The sequence below is a fragment of the Mixophyes fleayi genome, chromosome 8 (assembly GCF_038048845.1).
Source record: "Mixophyes fleayi isolate aMixFle1 chromosome 8, aMixFle1.hap1, whole genome shotgun sequence".
Lineage (NCBI taxonomy): Eukaryota > Metazoa > Chordata > Amphibia > Anura > Limnodynastidae > Mixophyes > Mixophyes fleayi.
In genome coordinates, this window is record NC_134409.1 from 114598096 (window position 1) to 114617559 (window position 19464).

A 19464-nucleotide genomic window follows, 5' to 3' on the forward strand; every position below is an offset into this window, starting at 1 on the left:
TGAGAAAAAGTCTGGGTCACAGGCAGACAAGGATAATCTAAGACAGGCCAGGTCAGTAACAGAGAAATCAGACAAGCAAACAGACAACAGGAAACAGAATTGTCAGAAACGGCAATCAGTATACAAATCGCTATAGAAATGTAGTGTTTTGGTGAGTTTTTTTTAGAACCTGTAGTTGTCACTGTCGCTACAGTTTTAGTCAGTGCCTAATAGCTTTCTACAGAAATGATCTCATGAAAGAGGAAAAGTATTAGAGAAAAACATTAAATATAATAAAAAACTATAACCTAATTAAATACATTAAATAGATCAATTATATATAATTGTATACAATATTTATTCATTTAATGCCAAACAATTTCCAGTTGTGTGTGGACCATGGATCACAAAATATTCAAGTTTTGACCAGCACCAAACAGCGATGTTACATTTTTTATGTATTTAAATTAAATGACTGTAATAATACTAATACTTAGTTCAATTTAATAGTTGGTTTACAAATCTTGTATTTCAGGACATGTGTAATTATTAATGTGGAACATGTTATTTTGATGATAAGATCATAGCGGAATTCACATACTTTATATCGAAAGAGCGCAGTGAGCTGACAAATGTTTTAATTATTTTCATAGACCATATCTCCCCCCCCCCTCGCTAATAATCTATCGTTTCCTGTTTGTTTTTGCAACCGGGCAAATTATATGAGAACGAGATTTGCATGTCTAATAAGCCAGAGCTCAAAAGATTAGGAAGAAAGAGTTTTTTTTTTTCAATACAGAACTAACGTGCAGTGCGGTTCAGATGTGAGAACAGCGTCTCCACAAATAGGTTCAGTCAGTTCCCGGATTTATCTTGAATTTTCCTGAAGGAATCTGGATTAGCATAATGAGAATGTTCACATACCGTCTCATTATAATGTAAGAAAAACGCAAAAGAACAGCTAGATGATGTGCCAATTGATGAGTGAGTGTGTTTGGACACGTGTGTGTTTTTGTTTTAATACAAAAGTGTGAAAAAATTTCATTTGCGAAGATATAAAATTACATTACAAGAACTGTTTTTGTTCTGATTTTATTTTATATAAGCCCCGGGCTGCAACAGAAGGAAGAATAGCTTGTGTTTATCTCATGTAGAGAAGAGAAGACGACAAGGTCAGGAGGTTGGGATTGATTTTACTCTTCACAGTCTGGTCATTGACTTATTTTCCGCATATCATCATTTTTCAGCATGTTGGAGAATAGCCAGCCAAGGTGATATTATCAGTTCATACATAAAAGTCCTGTGCTGACAATGCAAAATTGCTGAAAGGAAAGAAAATATAGGAAATAGTATAGGTATAATGAAAAAAGGATTACATATATCTTAGAAACCTTATTAATTATACATCCTCATAACTAGTATTATATGCTATTGTAACAAAGTATAATTCATTAAAGCAAAGATAGTATCCTAAAGGTGCATGTAAATAAAAATGTGTAAATTCACAAAACTGTATGGGAACGTAAAAAAGTGTTGATGTAAAAAGTAACAAATTCCTATAGTGTTTGGAAAACATCACGTGCAATTTGGGAACATAGTAGATGCTGACATTAGGAATGACAAGACAGGATGTATGTAAAATACACAGGCTGCAAGATTTATTTGGAATTAGAACCAAAATATGTATACTAACCGATACAGTTATTCTTCTGAACAAACACACACTTTTTTTTATTTTTTTAAATCCAGTATTTTTATTGGAAATTTTCGTGGTACATACATACCAACAATAAAACAACAACAAACAAATACAGAAAAAAGAAAATAAAGACACAAATATGCCAACATTAAATATAAAATGTCAGATACATTGTAAGACACCAGTATCGCATAATGATAACATTTGAACAATACTCAATTAGGAATATACATCGTAAAATGCTCTTACATACATACTCTGCAGAGGCGGGGCTCTACTTTTTGTTATAAACTTTATTAATATTATTATGTAGTCCAGGGGAACCAGACCCTCATGTATTCGGGACATCATGACTCGGGGATACAAGATAAAATGGAGACTCCACCCACCTGTACCATATACTCTCAAACTTTGGCAATGCCTGCCTGCTCGTGTAAACAAATCTTTCGTGCCCTTTAGTGGCGTTAACCAGGATTTTCCAACTCCTAATTGTGGGACTGGTCAGGGCCAACCATAAGCGGGCTATGCTAACCTTAGCCACCATAAACAACTGGGAAATATAAATTTTTGTCAGCTTGTTAACCTTTCCCTTCAGACGGAGCCCAAATAAACAGGTGGCCGATGACCGAAGTGAAACTTCAATTCCCGTTTTTTGAACACAACGTATGACTCTTCGCCAGAAGGTTTGTATACAGGGACATTCCCAAATGAGATGACAGAAACTGCCATTTTCTGAGTTACATTTTGGACATTTGGAAGTGCTATCCGGGCGGAACTTAGCCAGCCTAATAGGAGTCAAGTAGGCCCTATGCAGAATGAACACCTGTATTTGCTGGAATTTTAATGATGCTGTATAGCCACTAGTGCTATCCATGACCATCCCCCATTCTTTGTCTGTTAAGGGACCAATATCTATTTCCCATTGATTTCTCAGGTCGGTCAAGTCATTCTCTGTGGATTCATGCAAAAGACAAGAGTACATACATGAAATCAGACCCCTATTACTCAAAGCCTGTAACTGCTTTCTCAGTGGAGCTATAGCACTCACTGGTGGCTCCCCTTTGAATTGTGTGTACAAGGCATGTCTCAGTTGGAGGTAGGAAAAAAACATTGTTCTAGGCACAGAAAATTCCCTGGACAACTGTTCAAAAGATTTGAGAACATTTACTTCATATAATTGACCTACAGTCACCACACCATACCGGGACCACCGCCTGGACCCCACCACCGTGTCCAACTCCCTCAATCTCCTCGTTCCCCAAATAGGAGTACATGGATCTATATCTGTGAATCCCACCATTTTATTACTGACTGCCCAAACCTTAATTGCCTGAATCAGGAGCGGAGAAGCCTGTGGGCTGAGCCGCCCGGACAACAGTGACTGCAAAGGTGTTTGATTGGCATTAAATTGATGAACTAATACCCAGTGCAGATCCTGGTATGAACAAACACGTACTTGCCAACTTTCTGTTGGTGGAGTCGCCCAGCGACAAAATTATTATTTTGTTTCGAGGCCAAAATTTGCGGTGAATCTCGTCTTGCGTTACTAAGGCTCACTACGAGCAGGATGCCGGAGAATTGCCAGCTCTCCCGGGAGTCCAGGAGACCTACCAGGAATTCGGGGGTCTCCCGAACATTCCGGGAGAGTTAGCAAGTATGAACTTACATTTTCAAAATGTTAACGCAGGTGGCCTATTGTGATTCAAAAAACAACAAATATAATGGCACAAAATTATGGATATGATAAAGAGGACCAACTGCACGGGATCTGCAAACCCGTAAGTAAAATATAAATAAAAACACAAGTTGCAGTACGTCCTCAAATCATAAAGCACTGGCACTGTAATGTGGTTGAATAAAAATATAATATTTATTAAAACAGATACATAAACTTGAACTTATTCCAAATACACGATATTCAAATGGTATTGATCACTTCTCTTGAGGATTTTAATAACAATATAGGTGCACCTATAGTAATCCAAATGTGAATTCCTCAAAGAGCAAAAAATGGTGGAACAGGCTCATATCCTTTTAACCAGCCAAAGATAATCATGTGCAGAAAGGAGCTCAAAAAACACACATAAAAAGTTCTTGATCCTTAGGAATCTCCATAGGAAAACCACTATGATATGGTGCGGATATAAAAGTCACTCCGGTTCCCAAACACCTTAAACGGTATCAATTTTTGGTGTAGATATACAATATAGATGGTGATCTAATATACCTTAATAACCAATATTGTAATATGAGGCAGTAATAGTACTCAAAGGTATTGACCAAAGCGTCCCGCAGGGTTGATATATGCAATCAGTAGGGGGTAGGTACCGGAGGTATAAAATTCATTAGCAGTATAGATACAATGTTCATCGGGTTATTGGAACAGATGTATAGTTTCCTTACCAGATAACTGGAATATGCGGTGAATCACCCGGTATATATCTCCACTCCGTCCTCATATGCACCACGGTGAAAGGTGCTAAAAAACCTTTCCTCCCAAACTGATGACCTGCTTGGTGGTTCCGGAGCGTAGTCGGCAAAATTGCCTCTTGTGCACACCTTTCCGATATTGTGGACTTCACAGTGGACTTCACAGTGTGTAGTGAGAGTCTCCTACAGCGATCATGTACAAGACACGGAGCCTTAAAAGAATCTTGCAATAAATTAAAAGCTGGTAAAAAGCCTGTATTTCCGTGTACATTCAGTATAAAGCACTAGATCCCAGAGTCACTTCTAACGCGTTTCATTGCAACAAGCAACTTCCTCAGAGATGGTGAGGCTGTACATGATCGCTGTAGGAGACTCTCACTGTGTTTGCAAAACCAATCCAGCAGTATAAGTCCATTGGTACTGCAATATTACAAAGTTCACACATTCTGCAGTATCAGTCCAGTGGTGCTGTGTCCTGTGCTCTGTCCTGCTGAGTTCCGTAGTGCTGCTGGGTCCTGTGCCGTGTCCTGTTCAGTCCAGTGGTGCTGTGTCCTGTGCTCTGTGCTTCTAAGGGCATAGTTATTTCCCCATTATTCCCAAGTTTTTAAAAAATAAAAAAAAAGTAAAAAAAAAATAAAAATTAAAAATTAAAAAAAATATATATAATTATAACCAAATTTGCAAAACCAATCCAGCAGTATAAGTCCATTGGTACTGCGATATTACCAAGTTCACACATTCTGCAGTATCTTGTGCTACATATAATGGAGACCAAAAATTTGGAGGATAAAGTAGGGAAAGATCAAGACCCACTTCCTCCTAATGCTGAAGCTGCTGCCACTAGTCATGACATAGACGATGAAATGCCATCAACGTCGTCTTCCAAGCCCGATGCCCAATCTCGTAGTACCGGGCATGTAAAATCCAAAAAGCCCAAGTTAAGAAAAAGTAGCAAAAAGAGAAACTTAAAATCATCTGAGGAGAAACGTAAAGTTGCCAATATGCCATTTACGACACGGAGTGGCAAGGAACGGCTTAGGCCCTGGCTCGTGTTCATGACTAGTGGTTCAGCTTCACCCACGGATCTTAGCCCTCCTCCTCCTCCCCCCCCTACAAAAAATTGAAGAGAGTTATGCTGTCAGCAACAAAACAGCAAACAACTCTGCCTTCTAAAGAGAAATTATCACAAATCCACAAGGCGAGTCCAAGGATGTTGGTGGTTGTCAAGCCTGACCTTCCCATCACTGTACGGGAAGAGGTGGCTCAGGAGGAGGCTATTGATGATGTAGCTGGCGCTGTGGAGGAACTTGATGATGAGGATGGTGATGTGGTTATTGTAAATGAGGCACCAGGGGGGGAAACAGCTGATGTCCATGGGATGAAAAAGCCCATCGTCATGCCTGGTCAGAAGACCAAAAAATGCACCTCTTCGGTCTGGAGTTATTTTTTATCCAAATCCAGACAACCAATGTATGGCCATATGTAGCTTATGTAAAGCTCAAATAAGCAGGGGTAAGGATCTTGCCCACCTAGGAACATCCTCCCTTATACGTCACCTGAATAACCTTCATAGTTCAGTGGTTAGTTCAGGAACTGGGGCTAGGACCCTCATCGGTACAGGGACACCTAAATCCCGTGGTCCAGTTGGATACACACCAGCAACACCCTCCTCGTCAACTTCCTCCACAATCTCCATCAGATTCAGTCCTGCAGCCCAAGTCAGCAGCCAGACTGAGTCCTCCTCAATACGGGATTCATCCGAGGAATCCTGCAGCGGTACGCCTACTACTGCCACTGCTGCTGTTGCTGCTGTTAGTCGGTCATCTTCCCAGAGGGGAAGTCGTAAGACCGCTAAGTCTTTCACAAAACAATTGACCGTCCAACAGTCGTTTGCCATGACCACAAAATACGTTAGTAGTCACCCTATTGCAAAGCGTATAACTGCGGCTGTAACTGCAATGTTGGTGTTAGACGTGCGCCCGGTGTCCGCCATCAGTGGAGTGGGATTTAGAGGGTTGATGGAGGTATTTTGTCCCCGGTACCAAATCCCGTCGAGATTCCACTTCACTAGGCAGGCGATACCAAAAATGTACAGAGAAGTACGATCAAGTGTCCTCAGTGCTCTAAAAAATGCGGTTGTACCCACTGTCCACTTAACCACGGACATGTGGACAAGTGGTTCTGGGCAAACGAAGGACTATATGACTGTGACAGCCCACTGGGTAGATGCATCCCCTTCCGCAGCAACAGCAACAGCTGCATCAGTAGCAGCAACTACAAAATGGCTGCTCGTGCAAAGGCAGGCAACATTGTGTATTACAGGCTTTAATAAGAGGCACAACGCTGACAACATATTAGAGAAAATGAGGGAAATTATCTCCCAGTGGCTTACCCCACTTAGACTCTCATGGGGATTTGTGGTGTCAGACAATGCCAGTAACATTGTGCGGGCATTAAATATGGGCAAATTCCAGCACGTCCCATGTTTTGCCCACACCATTAATTTGGTGGTGCAGCATTACCTCAAGAGTGACAGGGGTGTGCAGGAGATGCTTGCGGTGGCGCGCAAAATTGCTGAACACTTTCGGCATTCAGCCAGTGCCTACCGCAGACTAGAGGCACATCAAAAAAGCATGAACCTGCCCTGCCATCACCTCAAACAAGAGGTTGTGACGTGCTGGAACTCCACCCTCTATATGCTGCAGAGGATGGAGGAGCAGCAAAAGGCCATTCAGGCCTACACAGCCACCTACGACATAGGCAAAGGAGTGGGGATGCGCCTGAGTCAAGCGCAGTGGAGACTGATTTCCGTGTTGTGCAAGGTTCTGCAGCCATTTGAACTTGCCACACGAGAAGTCAGTTCCGACACTGCCAGCTTGAGTCAGGTCATTCCCCTGATCAGGCTGTTGCAGAAGCAGCTGGAGAAAGTGAGGGAGGAGCTGGTAAGCCATTGCGATTCCACCAAGCATGTAGCTCTTGTGGATGTAGCCCTTCGTACGCTTTGCCAGGATCCGAGGGTGGTCACTCTTTTAAAGTCAGAGGAATACATTCTGGCCACCGTGCTCGATCCTCGGTTTAAAGCGTATGTTGTGTCTCTGTTTCCGGCGGACACAAGTCTACAGCGGTGCAAAGACCTGCTGGTCAGGAGATTGTCCTCTGAAGAGGACCGTGACATGCCAACAGCTCCACCCTCATTTTCTTCCACATCTATGGCTGCGAGGAAAAAGCTCAGTTTTCCCAAAAGAGGCACTGGCGGGGATGCTGATAACATCTGGTCCGGACTGAAGGACCTGCCAACCATTGCAGACATGTCTACTCTCGCTGCATTGGATGCTGTCACAATAGAAAAAATTGTGGATGATTACTTTGCTGACACCATCCAAGTAGACATGTCAGACAGTCCATATTGTTACTGGCAGGAAAAAAAGGCAGTTTGGAAGCCCCTGTACAAACTGGCTCTATTTTACCTGAGTTGTCCCCCCTCCAGTGTGTACTCGGAAAGAGTTTTTAGTGCAGCGGGGAACCTGGTCAGTGAGCGGCGAAGGAGGTTGCTTCCTCATAACGTTGAAAAAATGATGTTTATAAAAATGAATAATCAATTCCTCAATGAAGTACAGCACTGCCCTCCAGATACTACAGAGGGACCTGTGGTTGTGGAGTCCAGCGGGGACGAATTGATAATGTGTGATGAGGAGGAAGTACACACTGTAGGGGGAGAGGAATCAGAGGTTGAGGATGAGGACGACATCTTGCCTCAGTAGAGCCTGTTTAGTCTGTACAGGGAGAGATGAATAGCTTTTTTGGTGTGGGGGCCCAAACAAACCAATCATTTCAGCCAAAGTTGTTTGGTAGGCCCTGTCGCTGAAATGATTGGTTTGTTAAAAGTGTGCATGTCCTATTTCAACAACATAAGGGTGGGTGTGAGGGCCCAAGGACAATTCCATCTTGGAACTTTTTTTTTTGCATTATATGACCAATCAACAGTCGTTTGCCATGTTCAAAAAGTAAAACCAAATTTAAACAAATTCAAGAAATTAAACCAAAAGTAAAATGCCCTGTCATAATTTAAAACAAGAGGTATTGACGTGCTCTAAAACTACTGTATTGTTGTTTATATTTTATAAACACTACACTTGAAAGCTTGAGTCTTTCAATAAAAAAGTAACTGTCCATTGCACGAATATTTGCAACAGGGACAATTTTAGGGTTAAGAAAGTCAACTAATAACACTTCGACGCTGTCTGTCTTTATAAACACTACTCTTGGAAGTTGGAGGAGGTATTGTGGCCCCGGCACCAAATTTACTACCGGGGCCACTCCACTGTGCAGTCCATATTTAGGTGTATCAGATATTAAACAACGGTGACAGTTGATGCCCAATTTTTTAATTATATTGTGGCCTCGGTACCAAATTGTGTACCGGGGCCACCACACTACGCAGTCCATACCCTTTTTTGGTGGAATTCTGACCCGTGGAGGGTTTTTTAATTATATTGTGGCCTCGGTACCAAATTGTGTACCGGGGCCACCACACTACGCAGTCAAGATAGATAGATGCGTATCATAGATAAAGTACATTCAGTGGTGTGGGGCAAATTGAAAAATATTCAAAATGCACTGACATTATCAAAAACAAGAGGTTGTCACACGCTAAAACTCCAACATGTATATGATGGAGAGGATGGAGGAGCAGCCGTATGTGCAGTGTAATGCAGACCTGTTGAAGGTTTTTTATATATTTTATTGTGGTGCCCAGTGCCCACTCCTCTACGCAGTCCAGATACATTTATTGGTGCGAATCATAAAAGTTCAGGGTTTTTAATATATATTGTGGTGACCCACTCCTCTACGCAGTCCAGGTACATTTATTGGTGCGAATCATACAAGTTCAGGGTTTTTAATATATATTGTGGTGACCCACTCCTCTACGCAGTCCAGGTACATTTATTGGTGCGAATCATAAAAGTTCAGGGTTTTTAATATATATTGTGGTGACCCACTCCTCTACGCAGTCCAGGTACATTTATTGGTGCGAATCATACAAGTTGATGGTTTTCTTATTATATATATTGTGGTGACCCACTACTCTATGCAGTCCAGATACATTTATTGGTGCGAATCATAAAAGTTCAGGGTTTTTAATATATATTGTGGTGACCCACTCCTCTACGCAGTCCAGGTACATTTATTGGTGCGAATCATACAAGTTCAGGGTTTTTAATATATATTGTGGTGACCCACTCCTCTACGCAGTCCAGGTACATTTATTGGTGCGAATCATAAAAGTTCAGGGTTTTTAATATATATTGTGGTGACCCACTCCTCTACGCAGTCCAGGTACATTTATTGGTGCGAATCATACAAGTTGATGGTTTTCTTATTATATATATTGTGGTGACCCACTACTCTATGCAGTCCAGATACATTTATTGGTGCGAATCATAAAAGTTCAGGGTTTTTAATATATATTGTGGTGACCCACTCCTCTACGCAGTCCAGGTACATTTATTGGTGCGAATCATACAAGTTGATGGTTTTCTTATTATATATATTGTGGTGACCCACTACTCTATGCAGTCCAGATACATTTATTGGTGCGAATCATAAAAGTTCAGGGTTTTTAATATATATTGTGGTGACCCACTCCTCTACGCAGTCCAGGTACATTTATTGGTGCGAATCATACAAGTTCAGGGTTTTTAATATATATTGTGGTGACCCACTCCTCTACGCAGTCCAGGTACATTTATTGGTGCGAATCATAAAAGTTCAGGGTTTTTAATATATATTGTGGTGACCCACTCCTCTACGCAGTCCAGGTACATTTATTGGTGCGAATCATACAAGTTGATGGTTTTCTTATTATATATATTGTGGTGACCCACTACTCTATGCAGTCCAGATACATTTATTGGTGCGAATCATAAAAGTTCAGGGTTTTTAATATATATTGTGGTGACCCACTCCTCTACGCAGTCCAGGTACATTTATTGGTGCGAATCATACAAGTTCAGGGTTTTTAATATATATTGTGGTGACCCACTCCTCTACGCAGTCCAGGTACATTTATTGGTGCGAATCATAAAAGTTCAGGGTTTTTAATATATATTGTGGTGACCCACTCCTCTACGCAGTCCAGGTACATTTATTGGTGCGAATCATACAAGTTGATGGTTTTCTTATTATATATATTGTGGTGACCCACTTCTCTACGCAGTCCAGGTACATTTATTGGTGCGAATCATACAAGTTGATGGTTTTCTTATTATATATATTGTGGTGACCCACTCCTCTACGCAGTCCAGATACATTTATTGGTGCGAATCATAAAAGTTCAGGGTTTTTAATATATATTGTGGTGACCCACTCCTCTACGCAGTCCAGGTACATTTATTGGTGCGAATCATACAAGTTGATGGTTTTCTTATTATATATATTGTGGTGACCCACTCCTCTACACAGTCCAGAAAGATACCTCGTTGCAACGTTTTGGACTAATAACTATATTGTGAGGTGTTCAGAATACACTGTAAATTAGTGGAAATGCTTGTTATTGAATGTTATTGAGGTTACTAATAGCATAGGAGTGAAAATAAGCCCAAAAACTTGATTTTTAAACTTTTTATGTTTTTTCCAAAAAAAATCCGAATCCAAAACCTTAAATCCGAACTGAGACCTTTCGTCAAGTGTTTTGCGAGACAAATCCGAACCCCAAAAATAATGAAAATCCGGATCCAAAACACAAAACACGAGACCTCAAAAGTCGCCGGTGCACATCCCTAATTTTTATTCAACCACATTACAGTGCCAGTGCTTTATGATTTGAGGACGTAATGCAACTTGTGTTTTTGGCCTATTGTGATTGTTTACAGAATTGTGTGAGTTACTTTTGGTAGGTGATGAAATAAGGCAAAAACTATGTACCTCTATTACCCTGCAGATCCCAGGTATATTACTGCAGGCACTCCTTTAGAAAACTACATCTCCCAGAGTGCCTCTGGGATGTTCATTGCATATGATGTTGATCATTTTGGGGTAGACAGACTACACACTAAAGCCCCAGACTTCACTAAAAGCATAGAGACAGTAGACATTGCAACAAGTTGCTAAAAGCCTGCAAACAAAATAGAAATTTTGGTACCAGAATGTACTAGAAGGCTCTAGGACAGGGTTTCCCAAACCCAGTCCTCACAGCCCCCTAACAGTGCAGGTTTTCTATATCTCCTTGCTGGAGCACAGGTGTATTCATTACTGACTGACACATTGTAACAGATCCACAGGTGGTCCTAATTATGTCACATGTGATCCAGAAAACCTGCACTGTTAGGGAGCCCTGAAGACTGGGTTTGGGAAACCCTGCTCTAGGATATTCTGATGGAAAAGGGGAGGAGCCAAAAACTGACTGCAACTGGGTGGTTGCTGGTTACTGTGAGTTGTGGTGTGTTACTGCTGACTGAGATCGTGAAGGATCTACCCACAGGGAGTCACTAAGTCCTCATGCTGGACTATTTCCTTGAGGATGTTTACAGCTAAAGTTCCAGCTTTAATTGATAAAAAGAGAGTCAGTCCTGGAGAAAGCATGGTTGGAGTAAAGGAAAAGACCCAGCCCGACACTGTCCATCAGCAGGACTCAAATGAAGACAGGTAGGTTTATGATTTATTTTGCCATGCTGTGTTGAAGTTATTAAAGTGAAACAAGTGAAACACCAAGCGGTTTTATTAAAACCTCTGACCAGGACTATAACATTGCTATTGACAGGTTATTGTGCTGTCTAAAGGAAGAGTTTATTCCAGCCAAATCTGCTGTATTTAAAGTTTATCTGCAATCTGGCACAGTGTGCTAGGGAGATAGAGAGAAATCATTTGTCACAAGAGATTGTCTATATTGCTTTAGAAGTTTGATCCTATTGTGAAACTGCCTAAAATTGTTGTTGAGGAGAGAATTGCAAGTTGTTTAGACCTACAGTTGCTGGGAGAGATCTGCTTATTCCATTAGACGGATTGCTAAGTGAAGATTGTGTTCCTTACACTGGAAATCGTTTATTGTACAGAAATACACCGAGCTCAGGATTTAGTTGTGCTTTAAGTCGATTGCTGATTTCATCATTTACAATTATTACGCTTTGTGTCCTGCTGAAACTTTGCTTTAACCTAAGGATTAAAATTCACCCCCGAGAATTCTGTCTATTGTAAAGTGTCCCTAGTCTACAGTCATTTTTTCTTGAGCATCTAGCTTGATCGTGTTGGATTAACCCTTGTTGCATCTCTACTGATTTTGGTGCGATAAGTGTAATCTGTATAATTGCACTTAAAGGCTGTTGTGATTCATTTATCAAGATTATCCGCTACAGCAGCACTTTAGCAACCAGTTGTCTTTCAAAGGTATATATCCACTGAAACCCATTTCACTGAAGCACTGGTGCCTCACTTCCCAGTGATATATATATATATATATATATATATATATATATATATATATATATATATATATATGTGGGGTGGCATGTACCACCCCACTTGGCGGTGGGAACGCCATGCCTGAGAGGCATCTAGTGGTGGCTCTTCTGGCTCCTCTCTGCTCAATTCTGACTGTCGGGACATGGTGCTGTCACGCCCGACAGTCAGTGAGACTGGAGCAGGAAGCAGAGAGGAGCCAGAAGAGCAGCCGTCAGATGCATCGCAGAAAAAAAACACAGAAGGCAGAAAAGAAGTCAGAGGAAAGAAGGTAATAGATAGGTAAGTATAAAACAGAGCTGGACTGAATGATTAGTGAGGGCACAGGGCTATATGCAGGGGGCACAGAGAGTGATATGGAGGGGGCACAAATAGTATTATGGATGGGGTACAGAGAGTAATATGGAGGGGCACAGAGAGTGATATGTAGAAGGCACAGAGAGTGTGATTGAGATATAAATATATATATATATATATATATATATATATATATATATATATATATATTCATTAACCTATGTGTTATTGTGATTTGTGTTTGCATATTGCTGAGATTGTTGAAATAAGATTCCTAGGGGGGTATTCAATTGTTAGCGTTAACGGGAAAAAACGAGCGCTCAAAAAATCTTAGCGTTAATACGGTAATTACTCACGGAATTTCAGCTCGCTGCTCCCTGAGCGGCGAGCTGAAATTCCGCAAGTAAACTACCGTATTAACGCTTTTCTCGCGCAATATTACCGTATAAACAGTAATATTTTTTGAGCGCTCGTTTTTTCCCGTTAACGCTAACAATTAAATACCCCCCCTAAATTGTTATTTATTTTGTAACTTGTTAAGTATCATTGAATATTGAAGGTCTTGTGATATTACTTCCCTACACTACTGCTATTTAATCTGCCACTGTGGTAAAACCTTACCCAATGTGATAGAGATTAAATCCACAAGTTTATGCAGTCTTAGCCCTGTTTCCCTTGTTTCCTTCCAACACTACTGGGGAGACCTTTGTCTCTCTATCAGCTGCGGAATCCTATCTACCCCCACTATTTATGGGGTGCCAACAATCTGCCCCATTACATACCCATGGATTGATCACAACTCAGAGCCTTTTATAGTTTTAATCCACCACTGGATTTGTATGTTCATTTATCAACAACCTACTGGTAGGATTCATTTGTAAGCCAAGATCTTCTGCATCACAGTCAAAATCCCCTTGTCGTGTCATCTGGTAAAAATGAGAAGGGCCAGTAGACTCCCCACCCCAAAGGAGCCAGTGCAATTCATCAGAGGAACAGTGAGTCCATCTATAAATAACCTTACACTGTTTGCACAGTTCATTGATCCTACTGATACACCTCTACCAGCCTCCCCTTTGCAAGATCTGCCTAAGCGGATTGTGAAGCATGAAGAAGAGGAAGAATGGACCCAGATAGATACAAATCAGCTCTGTCTATGCCCAGAGAAAAACTTTGCATTCCAGTCGTGTCTTCATTGCATATAATTTTTATTGCCCAATTTTGTGGAGGCCCCCAAGTCAGTTACAGCTTTCTGAATCATTACACTATACAATATGTGTTTCAACCAGGAACCTCTTTGATAGTGCTAAGGTTGCATATATCACTTATTTGCTTTCTGGAGTGGCTCTAGTCTGGGAATTTAGAGATTGCCTGGTGTCCAATGCTTTGCTTTTTATTGCCACATCAAAGAAAGATTTTGATGAATCTGGGAAAGCGTTAGTCTTGGCCATTCTTCTGTAGGGTAGTAGGATGGTCAGACAGTATACCTTTCAAGTTCATGCCCTTGCCTTGGAGACTATCTGGAATAACAAAAGAGTCATAGCAGGTTTCTGGCATAGGTCTGAGCGGGTTGGTTACTGTTTTACGGTGTGGATAATTCCGACACCGAGGAGTACTACAGTTAAATTCTGAAGGTGTGAAAAAACAATTGTAATGTAAGCAGACTTACCTCCAAACTGACGCTTACAGATCTCCGATCGCAGCAGGATGGTGAGTGGAAGTTATTCCAACTACTGAGTTGTCCGTCAGTACGTTTTCACGTCATCGCGACCTGTATGACTTTTAATTTAAAGTGGCAATGTCAGGACCCCGCAGGTTAAGTGATTAAACACTTAACCCGACATTGCTGCTTTAAATTAAAAGTCATACAGGTTGCGATGACGTGAAAACCTGCTGACGGACATCTCAGTAGTCGGAATAACTTCCACTCACCATCCTGCTGCGATTAGAGATCTACAGCGATGGTTTGGAGGTAAGTCTGCTTACATTACAATAGTTTTTTCACACCTTACAAATTTAACTGTAGTACTCCTCGGTGTCGGACTGGTGGTAATCGTAAAAAGGAGCGACTCAAGGACAGATTTACAGGGAGAGATCTCTGTCTTTATGTGCTGTTGCACTTATACAAAAAGGTCATCATGAACATCAAGTAGCGAAGTCTCAAAGATCTCCCAACTTTGCAAATTTAATGTTATCATGTTTTTTTCTAAAGAGCCCATGCAGTTTGGTTGCTCTCATTTTATTGAGAAAAAAAAAGTAACTGCAAAAAAACATGACGATCTTTGTGTATCCTCTGGCATCAAATTACATTTTAAGGTTTATTGTCCCCAGAAGAAAGTTTATTTGCACACTGAAATTTAAAGTTGATCTAGGACATGCCCTACCCCAAATATAAGTCTGCCATCACATTTTAAAGTTACCTCCCCCTCCAATGCAACATGGTTTTGCTAAGGTGCAAAGTTACTCATTTCTTTTTGCTTACCTTTCCATAATGAATCAGGCCCATTATCAGTAAATGTAAAATTTGATTGATTAGAAAAGCCCTGATCAAGATTCACTTTAGGCGAATGCAACTTTCATTTCAATTATTTATTTAAACTGTTTCATTCTGTTATCCTATTTTGAGCATACATACAAGGTGGATTATTTATATGAACGAAGACTTTTTTTTTTTTAAAAAAGCAAACTTTTCACTTGCATTTGATGAGCATAATCATAATAATATTAATTTTGTTTACATTTTTTATTTACACGGAGTACACTATTGGTTGTTTTTCTTTTTCCTGTCCTGGACCTGAGGCATTGTTTGAGTACACACTGATTATTATAGGAATTTACCTACTACATACTTACCAACTTTAATAAGTAAGTTTCCGGGAGCCTGCCGTGGGAGGTGGGCGTGAAGGGGGGCGGGGCTCCAAAATGCGCGTCATTTTGGACCCGCCCCATGACGTAATGACGCGAAAGCGTCATTTGACAGCGGGGGCGGGGCCAAACGCCACGATTCACCGGGAATCGCAGCGTTTGGGACCTAATTCTGCCCACTTCACTAGGAAGTGGGCAGATTCGGGAGATTTCCACACTCTCCCGGGAGTCCGTGAGACTCTCGCAAAATGCATTCCGGGATAGTTGGCAAGTATGACCTACTAGGTGAGCTTGAGACACAGAGATGTTTTGTCCTTTCACATATTGAGTTGACATTACACACCATATTGGCTTTCTATATCAATTTGAGGTTGTGCGACAGATTCACTATATCTTATGTATCTCTCTCTGTCTCTCTCTCTCTCTGTATGTATGTATGTATGTATGTATGTATGTGTGTATATATTAGGGATGTGCACCGGCGACTTTTGAGGTCTCGTGTTTTGTGTTTTGGATCCGGATTTTCGTTATTTTTGAGGTTCGGATTTGTCTCGCAAAACACTTGACGAAAGGTCTCGGTTCGGATTTAAGGTATTGGATTCGGATTTTTTTTGAAAAAAACATAAAAAGTTTAAAAATCAAGTTTTTGGGCTTATTTTCACTCCTAGGCTATTATTAACCTCAATAACATTCAATAACAAGCATTTCCACTAATTTACAGTGTATTCTGAACACCTCACAATATAGTTATTAGTCCAAAACGTTGCAACAAGGTATCTTTCTGGACTGCGTAGAGGAGTGGGTCACCACAATATATATTAAAAACCCTGAACTTTTATGATTCGCACCAATAATTGTACCTGGACTGCGTAGAGGAGTGGGTCACCACAATATATTAAAAACCCTGAACTTTTATGAATCGCACCAATAAATGTACCTGGACTGCGTAGAGGAGTGGGTCACCACAATATATATAATAAGAAAACCATCAACTGGTTTGATTCGCACCAATAAATGTACCTGGACTGCGTAGAGGAGTGGGTCACCACAATATATTAAAAACCCTGAACTTTTATGAATCGCACCAATAAATGTACCTGGACTGCGTAGAGGAGTGGGTCACCACAATATATATAATAAGAAAACCATCAACTTGTTTGATTCGCACCAATAAATGTACCTGGACTGCGTAGAGGAGTGGGTCACCACAATATCTTAAAAACCCTGAACTTTTATGAATCGCACCAATAAATGTACCTGGACTGCGTAGAGGAGTGGGTCACCACAATATATATAATAAGAAAACCATCAACTTGTTTGATTCGCACCAATAAATGTACCTGGACTGCGTAGAGGAGTGGGTCACCACAATATATTAAAAACCCTGAACTTTTATGAATCGCACCAATAAATGTACCTGGACTGCGTAGAGGAGTGGGTCACCACAATATATATAATAAGAAAACCATCAACTGGTTTGATTCGCACCAATAAATGTACCTGGACTGCGTAGAGGAGTGGGTCACCACAATATATTAAAAACCCTGAACTTTTATGAATCGCACCAATAAATGTACCTGGACTGCGTAGAGGAGTGGGTCACCACAATATATATAATAAGAAAACCATCAACTTGTTTGATTCGCACCAATAAATGTACCTGGACTGCGTAGAGGAGTGGGTCACCACAATATCTTAAAAACCCTGAACTTTTATGAATCGCACCAATAAATGTACCTGGACTGCGTAGAGGAGTGGGTCACCACAATATATATAATAAGAAAACCATCAACTTGTTTGATTCGCACCAATAAATGTACCTGGACTGCGTAGAGGAGTGGGTCACCACAATATATTAAAAACCCTGAACTTTTATGAATCGCACCAATAAATGTACCTGGACTGCGTAGAGGAGTGGGTCACCACAATATCTTAAAAACCCTGAACTTTTATGAATCGCACCAATAAATGTACCTGGACTGCGTAGAGGAGTGGGTCACCACAATATATATAATAAGAAAACCATCAACTTGTTTGATTCGCACCAATAAATGTACCTGGACTGCGTAGAGGAGTGGGTCACCACAATATATATAATAAGAAAACCATCAACTTGTTTGATTCGCACCAATAAATGTACCTGGACTGCGTAGAGGAGTGGGCACTGGGCACCACAATAAAATATATAAAAAACCTTCAACAGGTCTGCATTACACTACACATACGGCTGCTCCTCCATCCTCTCCATCATATACATGTTGGAGTTTTAGCATGTGACAACCTCTTGTTTTTGATAATGTCAGTGCATTTTGAATATTTTTCAATTTGCCCCACACCACTGAATGTACTTTATCTATGATACGCATCTATCTATCTTGACTGCGTAGTGTGGTGGCCCCGGTACACAATTTGGTACCGGGGCCACAATAAAATAAATACACCCTCCACGTGTCAGAATTCCACCAAACAAGTATCTGGACTGCGTAGTGGGGTGGCCCCGGTACCCAACTTGATACCGGGGCCACAATAAAATAAATACACCCTCCACGTGTCAGAATTCCACCAAACAAGTATCTGGACTGCGTAGTGGGGTGGCCCCGGTACCCAACTTGATACCGGGGCCACAATAAAATAAATACACCCTCCACGTGTCAGAATTCCACCAAACAAGTATCTGGACTGCGTAGTGGGGTGGCCCCGGTACCCAACTTGATACCGGGGCCACAATAAAATAAATACACCCTCCACGTGTCAGAATTCCACCAAACAAGTATCTGGACTGCGTAGTGGGGTGGCCCCGGTACCCAACTTGATACCGGGGCCACAATAAAATAAATACACCCTCCACGTGTCAGAATTCCACCAAACAAGTATCTGGACTGCGTAGTGGGGTGGCCCCGGTACCCAACTTGATACCGGGGCCACAATAAAATAAATACACCCTCCACGTGTCAGAATTCCACCAAACAAGTATCTGGACTGCGTAGTGGGGTGGCCCCGGTACCCAATTTGATACCGGGGCCACAATACCTCCTCAAAACATGCTCCAGACAATTCGTCATTGACAGACCCCAGACAGACAGGGTCGTAGTGTTATTGTTTGACTTTGTAAACCCAAAAAAATGTCCCTGTTGCACTTGCACATAGTCGTGCAATCAAGACTGACTTTTTCATTTAAAGGCACGATCTTTCAAGTGTAGTGTTTGTAAGTCTAAGTCATATTATACTTTTGGTAAAATTGGTTTTTTTGGTTCCTCTTTATGGTAATTAATTAGTAATAGAATTAAAGTAGGAAATAGAATTAAATAGAATTAAAGTAGGAAATAGAGTGGTATAGAGTTGTAGTGTGGTATAGATAGAGTGGTCCACACAATATAATAATAAAACCCTCAACTGGTCTGAATTCCACCAAACAAGTATCTTGACTGCGTAGTGTGGTGGCCCCGGTACACAATTTGGTACCGAGGCCACAATATAATTAAAAAACCCTCCACGTGTCGGAATTCCACCAAACAAGTATCTGGACTGCATAGTGGGGTGGCCCCGGTACCCAATTTGATACCGGGGCCACAATACCTCCTCAAAACATGCTCCAGACAATTCGTCATTGACAGACCCCAGACAGACAGGGTCGTAGTGTTACTGTTTGACTTTGTAAACCCAAAAAAATGTCCCTGTTGCACTTGCACATAGTCGTGCAATCAAGACTGACTTTTTCATTTAAAGGCACGATCTTTCAAGTG

At 41.1% G+C, this 19464-nt stretch overlaps 1 long non-coding RNA gene across 1 annotated transcript in view; it reads left to right on the plus strand.

Annotated features, from left to right (window-relative positions):
- The first annotated feature begins 1088 nt into the window (after window positions 1-1088).
- Window positions 1089-19464, plus strand: part of LOC142099616 (uncharacterized) — a 144281-nt gene continuing 125905 nt past the window's right edge. Inside the window, exon 1 of the long non-coding RNA XR_012678581.1 lies at window positions 1089-1250. This is a non-coding gene — a long non-coding RNA (uncharacterized LOC142099616). The remainder of the gene's footprint in view (window positions 1251-19464) is intronic.